The sequence below is a fragment of the Carlito syrichta genome, unplaced genomic scaffold (assembly GCF_000164805.1).
Source record: "Carlito syrichta isolate Samal-C Ts95f unplaced genomic scaffold, Tarsius_syrichta-2.0.1 Scaffold308224, whole genome shotgun sequence".
Classification (NCBI taxonomy): Eukaryota; Metazoa; Chordata; class Mammalia; order Primates; family Tarsiidae; genus Carlito; species Carlito syrichta.
Window position 1 is genome coordinate 352,492 of NW_007252320.1, and position 9,814 is coordinate 362,305.

General features: G+C 39.9%; 1 protein-coding gene across 1 annotated transcript in view; it reads left to right on the forward strand.

Moving 5' to 3' along the window:
• The window catches only part of CDNF (cerebral dopamine neurotrophic factor), a 41,269-nt gene that overhangs the window by 188 nt on the left and 31,267 nt on the right, over positions 1-9,814 (forward strand). The window lies entirely within an intron of this gene.

Below are 9,814 nucleotides of genomic sequence, written 5' to 3' on the forward strand. Positions count from 1 at the left end.
GCCCCGCGCTGCCGCGCAGCTGTGGTCGGCTTTGGCTGCTCCCGGCTCTGGCTATGAATAACAATTCATCCAGGAAGTGTGGGCCCTGTCCTAGATTCACATCGCCCGAGCCTAGGCAAAAAAGCTCGAGCCGGGCCCGGTGACACCTTGAGACCACGTTCTCATGTGAATATTAAACGACTACGGTAAAAGCTGGTGGGTTTGTATTTGGATTAGATTTTCTGCAAACGCTGCTAGGTTCAGATGACTGACACCAGACTGACTCGGCTGCTGCTCACCGGTGAGACTTGCCTCTCCTTGCACAGAAGGCGTCTTTCAAGTCCAAGCCCGTTTGCGACTCCCAGAAGTTTAAGAAAACCTGACATTGTCTTGGGTGGCTTCAATCAGAGGATATAGCTACCATTTGTTTGGACTCTACAGGTGACAGTTGCGTGACAAGAGTACAATAACTCCTTAGGAAGGAGAGGAACGCAAAAGAATGATTCCTTTTTTGTTCACGGTGTCACAGCTGTGGACTGGCAGAACGAGTGGGTGGGTCTAGGTCCCTCCAAAGCCTTGTACCTGGTTCTTTGCAAAAGGGCTGTTAACAAGGACCAAGAAGTTAAATAGCTATGCTAGCCCTTTCCTTTTGGACTACTGTAGCACTCACTCCACGTTTCCTTGAAAATAACTCGTTTAAATGAATATTCCCTGGGCTTGAGGATCTATGCCTACTGAACAGGAAAGTGTAGACTCACAATATATGTTGAATAAATGGATGATTATAAATAAAGTCTTAGTCATCAGAGTCCAGCTTTCTATTAGGCCTCCAACAATTGAACTTTTCTCCAGAAATAGAAACTACATGATGTTATTTTTTAAACTTGGCATAAAGATGTTTGTTTAACTAAGTTATGATTTTGCTTAATGATATCTTATAATTGTGTCCTATATACTTAAAGCAGAATTTGTGAAGCACAGACAATTGATTTGATAAGTCACCTGGAGCTTCTACCCAAAAACATCTCAAGGGAGATAGCATCTATTAATTAAATGTGACACTTAGGCTGTCTTTTCTAAATTTATTACAGCATGTTGTGCTTATTAACTTGCGTGTCTGACTAACCTGTGTGTATATTTCATTTGTGAGGTAAAGAGGCTGCATAATCACAGAGGAACGAGATATTCGCTTGGGAACAAAAAGACCTAGATTTTAGATCTGGCTCTGTTAACTGCTGATGAGCCTTTCTTATTTGTAACCTAATTTCTCCTCAATGTATAAAATTAAAATGCTATATGATATGGACTCTAGGGCAAAGATAAAAAACTGAGAATTTATGAGCCATCTTGAACCTACTGATGTGTTTTAAGTTTACAAAATATGGCTGGGCTTGGTGGCTCAGCCTCTAACCCCAGCACTTTGGGAGGCCGAGGTGAGTGGATTGCCTGAGCCAGTGGGTTCGAAACCAGTCCAGGCAACCTGGTGAGACCTTGTCTCTACAATAAAATAAAAAATAGCCAGGCGTGGGAGCATTCATCTGTAGTTCCAACTACGCAAAAGGCTGAGGCAGAAGGACTGCTGGAGCCAAGACGGTTGGCACTGGGGTGGCCATGAGCATGCATGTCACTGCACTCCAGCCTGGACGAAGGAGTGAGACTCCAACCCAAAAAAAAAAAAAGATTACAAAATATTTTGAAAGACAGTTAAATTAATTGGCTACATTTTAAAATGGAGAGATTTCACATAAAAATCCAGATTTCTAGCTTTTCTTTAAAAAACGATGACTCTGGCAAGACTGGCCCATATGGTCATGTAGTAAGAATTGGCTGCGACTGCTCTTTTTAGAAAGGACATGTGTTCTCCAGGTTTTGAGGGTTTTTTCCCTCCTCCACATTCAAATTGTTTAACACTTTCATCTTCCTTGCATGTGAGCCTTAGGTTAGGTAATGTGAGGCTTACTGGAAAAATGTAAATGTTTCTGGATCTCTTTAAAAAGACTGTATTGTGGAACTTTTGAGGGGGGTAGGAGTTTCACTCTGTCGCCCAGGCTGGAGGGCAGTGGCATGCTCATGGCTACTGCAACCTAGACCTCCTGGGCTTGAAGGAGCCCTCTGCCTCAGGCTTCCAAGCAGCTGGAACTACGCCCAACATGCCCGTCTAATTTTTTTGATTTATTGTAGATACGAGGTCTTACCAAGTTGCCAGGCTGATCTTGAACCCCTGAGCTCAGGCATTCCTCTCACCTCTGACTTCCAAAATGCTGGGATTACAGGTGTGAGCCACCATGCCTAGCATGAAACTATTTTTACAAACTTTTTCGTTTGAAATAATTGTGATTCACTTATAGACTATCTTTAACGCTTCGTCCCCAGAGATGTCTCACGGATCACCTAGCAACAACTCAACTGCACTTTTTTACAAAATAGCAAAAAACAAATAAATCACTTCATATTAAATAGAGCATTGGAGTCTTTTTTTTATTGTAATAATATTTGGCTTATAATGGGATTTTGGACATTGAGGAACTTATTTATGACCAAAAACCAAAAATTTTATATCTTACATTTTTCTAACAAGTGGTAATGTGTGAAACAGTCACCGACATGCTTTGCAGGTTCATTGATACATATTATGCAATAGTAATTTGTTTTATATCTTCCACCTGGTATTTTTCTAGTCAAGCATACAACACAGTCTCGTTTTCTTCCTCACACATTAATATATGTAATTTATTGTCCAGTCTGATGCTTGAGGAAGATATGGAAGGAAATACACTCGCGATTCCTGAAAACCACTTCTCAACTGATCATCAAGTATATAGTCTTTATTTGCTTTTTTGTGCAATCTGAATGGGAAACTTCAAGGAAACATACATTTTTGGAAAATTTGTGCTGACATAAGTTTGTCATATATAATTATCAGCAATCTTTCTGTTCCCCAAGAGGGGACATTCAAGTGGTTTGCTAAATTTATGATGTCCCTTCAGAGGGAACATCCTAGTACAAAGAATTAATTAAAAAATAAATAAAAGGAGTATGGTTACTGAGGCTCTTATGGCAGGAAAGACATGCTACTGATTTGTTAGGTGATTTCAGGCAAGGTTACTCTCTTCATGTAAGTCTAGGGAATGACTTTCCTTTCTTACCTTGACTTCTTTCCCTTTCAGAAACTTTCTTCCCTTGATTGTCATGACAACTTTTTCTTTGCCTTTGCTTCCCGTCTCTGTGCTCACTTGTTTAAAGTATCTTTGTGGGCTTCTAATCTTCTAGTCATGCTTAAATATTATATTTTTCCAGAGTTCTTCACTCTACCCTTCTCTCTTTTCAGTCTACACACTCTTCAATGGAGTCAAAATCAATCTACTGGCCAGGCCTGGTGGCTAATGCCTGTAATCCCAGTGCTTTGGGAGACCAGGTGAGAGGATCACTTGAAGCTAGGCGTTCATGACCAGCCTGGACAACATTGCAAAGACTCCCGTCTTCAAAAAAAAATCAACAGGACATGGTGGTGCACATCTGTAATCCTAGCTACTTGGGAGGCTGAGGGAGGAGGATTGCTTAAGCCCAGGAGTTTGAGGTTACAGTGAGCTATGATTGTGCCACTGCACTCCAGTCTGTGTGTCAAGGCAAGACCCTGTCTCAAAATCAACCTACCTACAGTCTGATAATCCCAAACCTTTATATCTAACCTACTTCCTTTCTAGAATTCCAGACCCTACATCCAATTGATGAGTGCACATCTCCTAGGTATTATGTATCTCTCAAACTCAACACAGATACCAAAGTCATCATCTCATCCACCTCTCATTCACCTATACCTGTTATTTTTATGCTTGCAGTGACAGCATGGATCACCTGTTCAACTGGCCTGGATTCTAGACTTCTCTTCTTCCTTATCCTTCATAGCTAATCAATCACTCTACCCTTGGTTCTACTTCCTGATTGACTGCTCATTTCTCCTTACAAGTTCCAATGACTTGTCACAGACTTTCAACATTTTTTATCTTCCTCACTGTTACAACAGCTTCTTCCTGCTACCTGTCTCCCCCTTGTCTAGTCTCCTTGTGTGGTTACCATATTATTTCCTTAGTTAATAACTTTCAGTGGTTTCCCACATTCTTCCAAGTGCCTCTCCTTTGTTTTCCCACAGATTCTAGTACTCTTCTCATATGGTTTGGTAATTGTTTTGGGTTGCTCCAAGCAACCATACATTCTGAAAGTCAGACTGTTTCTCTTACCAGATCATTTCCAGCAACTACTATAGAGCTTGACATAAGGTGGGCACTCAATTTGTTGAACAAATGTATACATAGATGTTGTGATGATTTTTATGTATCTTCAGCCTGGACAACATAGTGAGACCAGTCTCTACAAAAACAATAAAAAATTAGCTGGACATGGTGGCACATGCCTGTAGCCCCAGGTACTCAAGAGGCTGAGGTGGGAGGATTGCTTGAGCCTAAGATTTAAGGTTGCATATATTTCTAACTTGAAAAGCACAAGTTGGAATTGCTAACCCTGGTCACCTAGATGATACATTGGCATAGTGAAAGTTGAGGTATAGAAATCATATGAAAGTATAGAGTGGGAAGTAGGGTAGGAGCTATGAGGCATTGGAGTACTGGGTTTCTTTTGTAGGAAGACAAAAATTAAAGGTCATGAAAAAACTTTGATGATCGTTTCTGCTGACTTGTAGCATTGATCATTACAGCAAGGTGTTTTCTTTGCATACTTGGTATACGGTATTTGCTAATTAAACTCAGCAAAATATATTTTGAGAGAAATTGCATTTTTCACATTCCATCAGTAGCATTTAACATAGCTGATCAGTTGCCTGTTCCTTTTAACACTTTCTTCACTTGCCTGTTGGGATAACACTTGCCCTTTCTGCTCATTTCTACCTCATTGGCTGTCCCTTTCAGTCTTTTCCTGGTTATTTCCCATCTTCCCGATTGCTTTTTTTGTGAATTGGAATCTCACTCCTTTGCCTAGACTGGAGTGCAGTGGCATGCTTCCAGCCACTGCAGCCTCGACCAGCTGGGCTTCAGTGATCCTCCCGCCTCAGCCTTCCGAGTACCTGGAATTACAGGCGTGTGCTACCACGCCTGGCTAACTTTTGATTTATTGTAGAGATGAGGTCTCGCCAAGTTGCCCGGGCGGATCTCGAACCCACAGGCTCAGGCAATCCACTCACCTCGGCCTCCCAGAGCGCTGGGATTACAGGCTGAGCCATCGAGCCTGGCAATCTTCCCGATTTCTAAACATTAGAGTTTCACCTAGGACCATGTCTCTTTTCTATCTCTCCTTATTCTGTGGTCTCCTCTCAAAAATACTTTTTCAATGTTAATGACTTGCAAATTTATGTATTCATCCTAGACCTTACTCCTGATCTCCAAATTTATATATCCAACTGTCTTCTCGCTGCTTCCAGTTGGATGTTGTATTAGTCAATATTGTCCAGAGAAACAGAACTAATAGGATATATATGCCTGTATATCCCTGATCTCCATAATATTCATCTATATAAAGAGATTTGTTATAAGAAATTGGCTCACATGATTATGAAGGCTAGGAAGTCCAAAATCTACAGTGTGGACCAGCAGGCTGAAGTCCCAGGAGAGTCAATGGTTCAGATGAAGTCCAAAAGCAATCTGCTGGAGAATTCCCTCTTGCTCAGAGAGACTGGTCTATTTTGTTCTATTCAAGTTTCAATTAATTGGATGAGGCCCACCCATGTTATGGAGGGCACTCTGCTTTACCCAAATTTCATTGATTTAAATGCTAATCTCATCCAAAAACATCCTCCAAGTCAACACATAAAATTAACCATTACAGATATCTGGAAGCATCTAGAGCTTCATATGCCAAGAATGGATTCCTGCTTGTCCTCACAAACTTACATTTCAACAAATCATGACTCTACAGTTTCAGTTTCTTAGGTCAAAACTCACTGGCATTATCCCTTACTCTTCCTCTGTCTCTCTCTGACATGTCACATCCAGTCCACTAGCAAATTCTTTTGGCTCTGTCTTCTAAATAGCCCAGTGTCCAACTACTTCTCATCACCTCCATGCTACCACCCTGGTCTAAGAGATGTAGATGTTTTGGGAACTTTCAAATTGGTCTCTTGCTTTTGTTCTTGCTTGCTTGTAGTCCATTCTTCAGACAGTCCTCAGACACATTTTTAAAATAATGTCAGACTGTAGCGCTCCTTTACTCAAAACCTTGAATGGCTTCCTTTCTCAGAGTGAGATCCAAAGATCGTAGTTTAAAAGCTCTGGGTGACCTGGCATACTACTGCCTATTTGACCTTATTTTTTACTTGTCTCCCTCTTGTTCTCTCTACTTTGGTTACGTTGGCACCCTTATTGTTCCTTGGGCCCACTAAGGTCACTCATACATCAGAGCCTTTGCAGTCACTGTTCCTTCTGCCTGGAGATTTCTTCTCCAAGCATTTCACCTAAGTTGTTCTCCCACTTTCCTCAGGTGTCTTCTCAAATATCGCTTTTTTCAAGAGGCCTTCCCTGATCATCCCGTTAAGAACAATACTATTATCTTGTCACCCTCTATCCTCCTTGCTATGTTTATTTTTCTTCTTAGCCTTGTACACTTTTATTTCTTCAATAGAATGCAACCCTCAAGGCAAGGACTTTGTTTTCTTCAATGCTAAATCTCAAAAACCAAAAAATAATGTCTTGCACTTACTAGATGCCCTATAAATATTTGTCAATAACATGAATGACTGGCCATTATAGTTAGTGGTGTTCTGCTCCTATTAATAGCTCAGAAATAAATATATATGACTTTAAGCTCCAAAAGATGATATGGACACCCATATGAAAACAATGGAAAATATTGGCTAAAATAAAAATGTAAAAATATTTTAAAGTACGAGTTGGTAAGGCATACCCAAAAATGAAAAACAAAGTGCAGTGAGGGGGTAAAAAGGCTGAAACTGGCTTTGCTTAGAAAGCATGTGTTAGCCTGGTGATCTGAACTAAGGTTTTCATGGCTTTAACAAAATGAAGACAATGTCCAGGCAGTCCCAAGTTAGGGATGTGATAGGAGGTCCTCCCCCAATTAATTAGGAACGCCAAAGAGCTAGCCTATCATTGTAAAGGATGAACTAGAAATTGCCACAACTTACTTCCATCTTTAGGGACTAAAAGGAATTGTATAACTTGAGCTTTTTACCAAGTAAAAAGGAAAAACAAAACTATTTCCTGATATTTTATAATTACAAGCCTACATGTAGGTTGAAGGCCGCATTCACACTACTTGGATGATCCAAAACATCTCAAACTGAGAATTAATTTAAAGTGATTTTAAGCAGATAGTTCCCTTAGGTATCAGAAAATGTGAATCTTACCTGCAGGAACCCACATTCAACCTAGTCCTGAAATAATCCGTACAGTTAAAGTTCTAAGAAACAAAGCTGCCACTCAGAAAAGTCACAAATCCACAGGGAAGAAGGGAGTAAAAGGTGACAACAAACTGAGACGAGAGACAGAAGAAGCATACCTTCAAAGGCTTCAGGTATTAGAATAATCAAGTGTAGAATATATGCTTTTCATAAACCTAACACATTCGTACTCACAGATGACTATAAGGAAATTTGCCTTGACATTGAGCAGGGTAGAAAAAAGGGGGAAAAAAATACAACTCTGTAGATTATAACCACAAGATGTCCCTTGCTTGTATTTGCCACCAAAATTCATATTGGGAGTCCAAAAACTTCAAGTTATTGATTTAATCTAAAGCAGTCTCTGGTGAGTAACACTTAGGCTCTGATAAATACAAACACAAATCCTTCTAGAAATAAGGTGTTTCATCTTAACCCCAAATAATCTTCACAAATAAATTTCAAGGATTTGAGTCATGCAGTACAAAATAAGCAGGTACACAAAGAAACCAAGCATCATGAGCAAGAACTTGTAAAACAATAACAAATAGAAACATACTTATAAAGACCTTAGATACTGGAATTATCAGATACAGATAATAAAACAATTATGTTTAGTGTATTTAAAGAGATACAGACAAGCTTGAAAATATCTGCAGGAAATAAGAAACTAGAAGAAACGACCTAGCAGATTTGGAAAATAACTACAGAACTTCTAGAAATTAAAACCAAATCAAAATTAAGAAGGTAATGAATGAATTTAATAGTATAATATAGAGAGCTATTGATGGGGTGGGTGAACTGGAATCTTTCTCCTCAAAGCATGGTTCTTATACCAGCAGCACTGGCATTTTCTGGTAGATTGTTAAAAATTGCATAATCTTGGGTCTTATCTTAGACCTACAAGTTAGAATATGAATTTAAAAAAATACCTAGATAATTCATATGCCCGTTACAGTTGATGTAAGATAGAGCCTGAGATTATTCATGTTTCATTTGTTTAATTTTTAAAAAATAATAACCTGGATTCAGTGGCTCAGCCTGTAATCCCAGCACTTTGGGAGGCCAACGCAAGCGGATTGCCTGAGCCCACGGGTTCGAGACCAGCCTGGGCACCTTGGTGAGACCTTGTCTCTACAATAAAATAAAAAATAGCTGGGTGTGGTAGCATGCATCTGTAGTTCTGGGCTACTCGGAAGGCTGAGGCAGAAGGGTCACTGGAGCCCAGAAGGTCGACGCTGGGGTGGCTGTGAGCATGCATGTCATTGCACTCCAGCCTGGGCAAAGGATTAAGACTCCAACTCAAAAAATATATAATAATAATAATAGATATGAGGTCTTTCTATGTTGCCCAGACTGGTCTCGAACTCCTAGGCTCAAGCAATCCTCCCGCCTTGGCCTCCCAAAGTATGGGATTAAAGGCATGAGCACCACACCTGGCTGATTCTTCATTTTTAACAAACTCCCAGGTAATGCTGTTGGGCCAAGTACCACAGTCTGAGTTCAAAAGAACTAGAAGAGAGGTCAGAATAATTATATGTAATGCAGCACAAAGCAATAAAAGAATGGAAAATAAGGAAGAGCAATTATCAGACATGGACAATAGAATAAGAACATCCAATATATATTGAGCTGGAGTCCCATAAAAAGACAAAAGGAGATTGGTGCAGAAGCAAAGTTTTTAAGAGACATTAGCTGAGACTTTGCCAGAACTGATGGAAGACAGCAACCAACAGATTCAAAAGGTGCAATAATAGCTAAAAGGAAACCCATGCCTAGAGATCATGGCAAAACTAAAAAACACAGAAGACAAAGAAAAGGTAAATATAGTGGAAAAAAACAAAAACATCAATGACTGTTAGATTGACAGCTGACTTTTCTTTTTATTTTATTTTATAAACATATTTTTTATTTTAAAATTGTGGGGTACAGTTAAGGATTAGGTATACAAATATGTATCATTCAGGTACCTTTGTTGATAAGGGTGTCTCCCCGTTCCCAGACAGATGGGAGTGAGTCCCACCATTAATCCCACCTCCCTTCCCCTCCCTAGACCCCCCATAGTTTCCCACCACCGTCAATCCTTTTCTTACAGTATTATGATAGATGTTCAAGGTCCACTATATGAGTGAGAACATGAGATACTCAGATCTTTGTTTCTGTGAGAGATCACTCAGTATTATAGACTCTAGCTCCATCCAGGTTGCTGTGAAATTCATGATTTTGTTCTTTTTAATGGCTGCGTAGTATTCCATGGTGTATATGTACCACATTTTTAAAATCCAGTCCTCTTTTGTTGGATAGCATGGCTGGTTCCAGGTTCTTGCTATTGTGAACAATGCTGCAACAAACATACGTGTGCAGGTATCTTTTTTATAGAGTGATTTGAGTTCTTCAGGGTATATTCCCAGTAGGGGGATTGTGGGGTCATAT